Consider the following 7,514-nt stretch of genomic DNA (forward strand, 5'->3'; position numbering starts at 1 on the left):
CATGAAGAGGGATAACCCATGTTCTGGTTTACAGAGCTGCTGATGTCATATGTGATCGCATTGAAACCCTTTCAGTTCCTTTTTAAAAAAATCATACCCACTCTGGTTGGGACAGCTAGTTTTAAGGCTCTACTTCTTTCAGCTGAAAAGTAATTGAGTGATACTGTAGTAAAGAAAATATTCTCAGCGTTCTCAATAATTCTTTTCTGTTCTATGAAATTACAAAGATTGGGCTGGTTGGAGAAGACTGCAAAGATTAGTCATTTTTCTCCAGTCATCTCCCAGAAACAAAGCACAACCTGGTCTCTCTACAACAACTATGGTATCTTCTTTGCCTTTGTATCCCCTTTTGATCTCTTTTCTTTTGTTCATTTTTTAAATTTGTTGCTTCTATTATTTTTAAGCATAGTAATAATCAGAATGCTCTTATTAGTTTTTGATTCAATTTCACTTTATATAAGGTATTCTAATATTTCTTCATGTCACTTATTGTGGCATAATAATCCTATTACATTCATGTGCCATAATCTATTGACTCATACTTTGTACATGTGGGTTATTTCCAGGTTTTTTTAATTATCAAACATATTATTGAACTGATATGTATTTCTTTCCCTTAATTCTTCCTTTATTAATGTCCTCCTTTTATTACTTATTGAGTCCTGGAAGTGATATGAAGGCAGTAAAAGATAAATTCTGGCAGTTCTACAAGGCTGGAAAGAATTTGAATATGGGTTCAGCCACAGAATGCACATATGTTTTCTGGCCTAACCAGGTTCAGGAGGACTCATCACTAGGTTGGCTAAGGTGTTGAATTTTTATGGCCAAGGTAATCATCTATCAATTCAGGCAGCTAGATGACATTGTGGATAGAACACCTGGACTCAGAAAGCTCTGAATTCAAATCCAACCTTAGACATTTGTTAGCTAGTTGTGTGACTCTGGGCAAGTCACAATCTTTAAGCTGTCTCAAATTTCTCTTTTGTTATATAGGTGTAATAATAGTACCTAAATTTCTTGAGCTGTCATAAGAATCAAATGAGACAATATCTGAAAGGTGTGTTGTAAACTTTAAAGTACTATGCATTTGATAACTATATTATTGTTATAAAAATGTGTAAAGGAATCATGATTTACATTGGTAGACAGAAGACAGACCTTAGTAAAATTACAAACTCTTAAAATATTTAAGTAATAGCTTTTAGGGTCATTATAGCTATTGTTGTACATTGTTGTTCATTATAGCTATTGTTGTATATTGCCACATTGTTTTCCAAAAACGTTCCCCCCGATCCCAATTCATAGATCTTCCAGCTTTTTTCCCATCCACAGCCCCACTTATATTGAATTTTGTTGTTAAAGCAGATAGTTGTTAAACTATCTTTGTCTATTTAATGAGTTGTAAGAAGAAACTTCAGAGTCATTTTCATATTGTCAGATAATTGTTTTTTAAGATAAGATATATTAAAATTATATATTTTACATTTATATACAAAAACATCCTAAATTTTTACTAATAGCTTTTGTTTCAACAGGCCCAATTTTCCCCCTAAATCCTTCTCTATTTAAAGCAATTTCATTTAACAAAGAATTTTCCTAGAATTTTATATGAGAATTTATCACCCAAGAAGACCCTCACAAGAGAGAAAAATGTTTTCTTCATGTAGTCAGTTGAAGGACTGAATAAGAACAAATAGTCTTATATTAAGGCAGGAGAAAGTTTAACTTTTTTGACCATTAGAAGACAAAAAAAGACAGTCTGTGAATCTGTTTTGCATAGCTTGGTCATTAGTACTGGGAGGGGGGGTCAGCTAGGACAGAATGACCTCTGATCTGCTCTCTAAAACCCTGGGATTCTATGCAAAGGCAAGAGTGATTTTTACCTGAGAAAACCACTAGATCAGGGCTAGACTTTTCTGGGAAAGAATGAGGTAGGATCTCCAACTGGAATCAGAAACTTCGCCATGATTGGACTTTTATGCTTTGTTCTTTATGTATTTCCCAAGGGGGTGAGGAGGAGTGCAGCCTGACTTGGGATTGGGAGAGGGAGCAGAGAAAAGAGGGAGGCAAAATAAATTTTTGTAAATTTTTGCTGGCAACTTGAGGTTTCTCCTCTAGAGAGTCAGGTGGTTAGAATTGGACTCTGAGTTCTGAGGGAGCGTGGGAGTTTGCTCAGGGAAAGAAACCTTGGCTGGAATAGCAGTAAGGAGCTCACTCTCCAAGGTCTGGTTCCTGCTTGCAGAAGAGTGATCATCTGTAGACTGAGAAGAAGGCTTACCTCTCCCTATTGAAAAGATAAAGGGAATCCGAGCCCTTCTCTGCTTCTCCTCCTGATCTCACTCATGAGATCATAGAACTAGAAGGGATCTTAGAGGTCATTTATTTAGCACAAGTCCTTGATTTTTCTTAAAAGGAAACTGAAGCCCAGAGAGGTTAAGTGAATTGCCCTAGATCACCCAAGTGATAATTGTCAGAACCTTATCCTTGTCCCTGGCTGGCAAAGAATTGGGGAATTGGACTTGTCCCTGGGTAGGGTGGCCTCCCAACCAGAAGAGTTGCCAACTTTCCTCCTCACAGTCCTTCATCTGTCCCTGGGGAAACCTCCTGTCTCCTCTAACCTGCTCCGGAAAAACTCCTCCCTACACTGTGGCTCCCTCAGCTGTGGTCCCCAGTGAGCCAGAGGCTTGGTAAGAGGTGGAATGAGTCCCCAGGGTACGTGAGAAGAAACCACTTGCAACCTCTAGGGGCCCTGTCTTGGGTCTCCGTTGCCAGGTGCCCCTGGGTCCCAAAGTGACTCTAGATGAACTCTCCTTGCATCCAGGCACCCGTTCCAATGAAGGTCTTTGCTTCATGATCAGCTGCACCCAAACTGAAAATGCCTCTTCTGAGCATCCATATCCTGACCCCTAGTTCCAGCTTCCAGTTTCAGCCTCTTTCCTCTGGTTCATTTTAGGTGACTTGATCCTGTGGGACCCAAGGTGAAAGATTCAATATTTGGAGTAATTAAAGACTGGTAGATGTGTTGAGGGGAACAAAGAAAATACAATTCAGAAAGAAATCTTTATGTTTTAGTATCTATCCTGAAATAGTAGGGCCACTGCCCTCTCGAGGGAGAACATATATATACAGAATATAAAATCAAAGTATCTGAATAATCTAGGACCAGTATGTTTTCTTCCAAATTTAATCAATTCTTGCCCTCCTGCTACATCCAAAAATAGAACTGTTTAACTATAAACACTTTACCATTTAAAGAAGAAAAAAGGATCTTCATTGGTCCAAGATTTCAATTCAAAGGAACCTCTCTTCCCTTTTCTCTCCCCTGCCCCCCAATGACAATTCAATTCAGAAACTAGGTGGCACAGTGGATAGAGCACTGGCCTTGGAGTCAGGAGGATGGGAGTTCAAATCCAGCCTCAAACACTTGACACTAGCTAGGTGTATGACCTTGGGCAAGTCACTTAACTCTCATCTCCAGGATCATCTCCAGTTAGTCTATCTGGTCACTGGACTTAGATGGCTCTGGAAGACAAAGTGAAGCTGGTGACTTAGCTCAATTCCCCCTCAGTCGAATACAAATCATGTGCTTGTAAGAGCATCACCTCCCTGATGTCATGGCCTTTTTCCATAAGAAAGGACAAAAGCATCACTCACTGCTTACAGACATTTATGGCAGCTGATGAAGCAATGAATAGAGGCTTAGGTTTGGAGTCAAGAAGATCGGAATTCAAAATTCTACCTCAGACAGTAACTGGTTGTGTGGCCCTAGACAAATCATTTGCCTTCTCTTTGTCTTTTTTCCTCAGTTGTGAAATGGACATAATAATATGACTTATACAACCTGCTCATTTCCTTCTCCCACTTGTGTGATAGAAGAAATTTAGATAAGACTTAGTACCTGCTCTCAGGCATCTTCAACTCTAAACAAGGGATTAGGTATACAAATAACCACAGTATGAAATAACACATGATAACTGCACTAGAGAAATGTGAACAAAGTGGGAGGACAGAAGGGATTGGACATCTTTTCCACTGAGATTACACTAACTTAAGTTCTTCCCCTGAGGCTTCTGGAATGCTTTCTTTATTATCATCAACAACACTTATAGCAAAGGCTAGCATTTATATGGCCCTTTAAGGTTTACAGAGTACTTTACAAAAATTATTTGATATGATCCTCACAATAGCTCTGGGAAATAATTTCTATTATTATTCCCATCTTGTAGAGAAAACTGAGTAGATAGAAGTTAAATGTCTTGTCCAACTAGTACAGTATATGAGGCAGGATTTGAACTCAGGTCCTTCTGACTCCAGGGCTAGGAACTCTATCCATTGTGCCACTTCAGTCTCTTGGATTTACTTTCTACCTTTTTCCTTTCCTGCTAATTAGTTGGAATGTTTCTATGGCCACATCATATCTAAATCTATATATGTGTATATATATATATATATATATATATATATGTATATGTATAGTTGACCTATAATCCCCATTGTATCAGTGGTCACTGGATGGCACTAACATTATGGAAGGGGAAGATTTACATGCTTTATGGAGGTCTTAGCAAAATTGATCCTGGGTTGGGCAAAGTCATTTCTTCTGGCATGTCCTCCTGGGCATACCTCCCAGAAGGTACGTCTAGTATCTAGTTCCATCCTGAGTTGAGGGCATCTCCCTTTATGGACCCTAGAGGCAGCTTTTTTTAGATCCTACCTTCTGATAGTGAAATGGCATAAATAATCCCTCTTCTAAATTCCATTTTGGGGTCTGATTTTCTTGCTAGGGCCCTATGCATGCCTGCAAAATCAACAAGCTTAGAGAAATAGTAAGCATGTATATTAACCTAATTCTGTTTTGCTCTTTCTTGAGTCAAACTCTGGAGGCAAATGATTGTCCTTCATTAGAACAAATTGAATGTTAAAACATGTTCAATTTAATTATCTTTTTAAGGCCAAACTCAAAGAAGTCACCAGTAACCATACATATACACATAGATATATACATTTGTGTGTATATCATATATATATACATATATAATATATGTTATCTGGAGCACAAAAAAAGCTTGGGGACAAAGACAAAATCAAAAGAATGAAGGTAACATGTGTGCAAAAGAACAATAGCAATGGTAGGGAGAAGGAAGAGAGAGTTAAAGTCCAGATACTTGGCAAAAAAGACCTACTAGAGAAATGTTACCCTTAGGGGCTCAATAAAAGGAGCTATAGAATATCTTACATTTTGATAGTCTGAGTTTTCACATTCTTTGTGTCACTTTGTCCTCCCCAACCTAATTCCTACAGAAAGCAACGGCATTTATAATTATCCTCTTTAGATAGATATGGCAACTGAGGCTGAGAAAGGCCAAATGACTCTTCTAGGTCTTGCTTGGTTAGACTTACAGGGCTTGGGGACTCATGAGAGGTTTGAACCCCTACAGCCAGACTGAATGCTGGAAGTCATCTTTTTGTAGAATATTTGGGGGCTCAGAATTTAAATTTCAGCCACTGAGGAAATGATATCTGTCTGGCAGATCAGGTGGTAGCCAAATGTCTCCCATATGATTGTATGAATAGAACAAAGGTCTACTAGTATGTGAAAATGCCCCCTTGCTAAGCTGGTCCAGGAACTGCTGAGTTTTGGCTCCTGTTCAAGGGAACATACTTCAGAGATGAATGAACAGTGCCCAAGCATTCTGCAAGCTTCATAAAGAAGACCTCATTCCTGAGCATTCCATCTCTTTCCCATTTCCCCAGACCAATTTCAGCCATAATTTAAGGCTATTTAAATTCCACAGAGCACCTGCTTAGCACCTGTCAGACCATAGGCAAATTGCTTCCCTATCAGGGTCTTAGTTTCCTTCTTTGGCAAAATGAGGATCTTTGGGAAAATGATCCAATTCTAAATCCTATGACAGTATGATTACATGAGGCCCCATTCTGTATCAGAATTCAGATCTGCCATACCCTTTGCACAGTCCTGGAATCTTAGTCCAGTGATCACAGATGACAAACTCTTAGGTGTGGGTCATTTACTTTGACTTTCCACTCACTGCCCACATCTATTCTTTGCAGTACTGACAAATGCCTATCTAGTACTTGCCTGAGTGTCTCCTTTAGGAAGGGTGAAATATATTCCATTTTTTGAACACTTTTATAATCAAGAATTTTTTTTGTTTTGTTTTAGGTTTTTTGCAAGGCAGTGGGGTTAAGTGGCTTGCCCAAGGGCACACAGCTAGGTAATTATTAAGTGTCTGAGGTTGGATTTGAACTCAGGTACTCCTGACTCCAAGGCCGGTGCTCTATCCACTGCGCCACCTAGCTGCCCCTATAATTAAGAAATTTTTTAAATGAAATTCTATCTCCTTGTCATTTTTCCCTATTGTTCCTACTTCTGATTTCTCTAAAATTACAAAGAATAAATCTACATTTTCACATTACAACCTTTAGCATATTTAAAGACAGATATACTGTTCTTGGATGGAGAGAGTTCAGGGCTTGGAATCAAAAAGACTCATCTTCCTTACCTTAGACAATTATTAACTATATGACCCTGGGTAAGTCATTTAACCCTGTTTGCCTCAGCTTCTTTATCTATAAAATGAGCTAGAGAAGGAAACGACAAACCATTCTAGTGTCTTTGTGAAGAAAACTCCAAATGGACATGACTGAATAACAATAATGCTTACTAAATCCTTACTAAGACATCTCCTTTGTAGATCAAGGATTTTCACTTTCTCAGTCATTTTCAGACTTCTCATCACTCTGGTGGTCACTTATACCCTGAATAAATCTAAGTTTATAAATGTTCATTTTAAAACTTGGTACCTAGAACTGAACTAATGCAGAACATTCTAACACTACTATCCCTTTTAATCTAGGTGTTTATTAAAGGAACCAAAAGTTCTCTGTAACTTCTAGGGCCCTTAGTAAAGCTATTCTTTTTGGTATACTCTCACTCATTTCCACGCACTTAAAATAAAATCACAAAAATTGGTGGACTTCCTACTTGTGAAGTGAGCAGTTTTATTTCTTTTTATTTCTTTTATTCATTTCTTTTTAGTTTTTGCAAGGCAATGGGGTTAAGTGGCTTGCCCAAGGCAGCCACACAGCTAAGTAATTTGTAAGTGTCTGAGGTCGGATTTGAACTCAGGTACACCTGACTCCAGGACTGGTACTCTATCCACTGTGCCATCTAGCCACTCCTGAAGTGAGCAGTTTTGGGGGGGGGTAAAGAGGGGCAGAAAGAAAAGTTTTTCTACCAGTAAGTATTCCGACTTTTGGCACAGCCACTCCCATCCTTGGTTTCAGGACTTCTTGCTTAAGATTTTACTCTGGGTAGATGAGAAATGATGGCATTTCCTCCCAGAGCCATCTGTCTACACAGCATAGCACATATTTTCCAAGGACCTTATTAAAATTGTCAATATCTATTTAGAATGTGCTTTGCACTTAATAGGTATTTAATAAACATTTCAAACTATTCACTATAGTTCTAGAAATATGACCTTTAGTAA

Source organism: Macrotis lagotis, chromosome 1, assembly GCF_037893015.1.
Source record: "Macrotis lagotis isolate mMagLag1 chromosome 1, bilby.v1.9.chrom.fasta, whole genome shotgun sequence".
NCBI classification, from domain to species: Eukaryota; Metazoa; Chordata; class Mammalia; order Peramelemorphia; family Peramelidae; genus Macrotis; species Macrotis lagotis.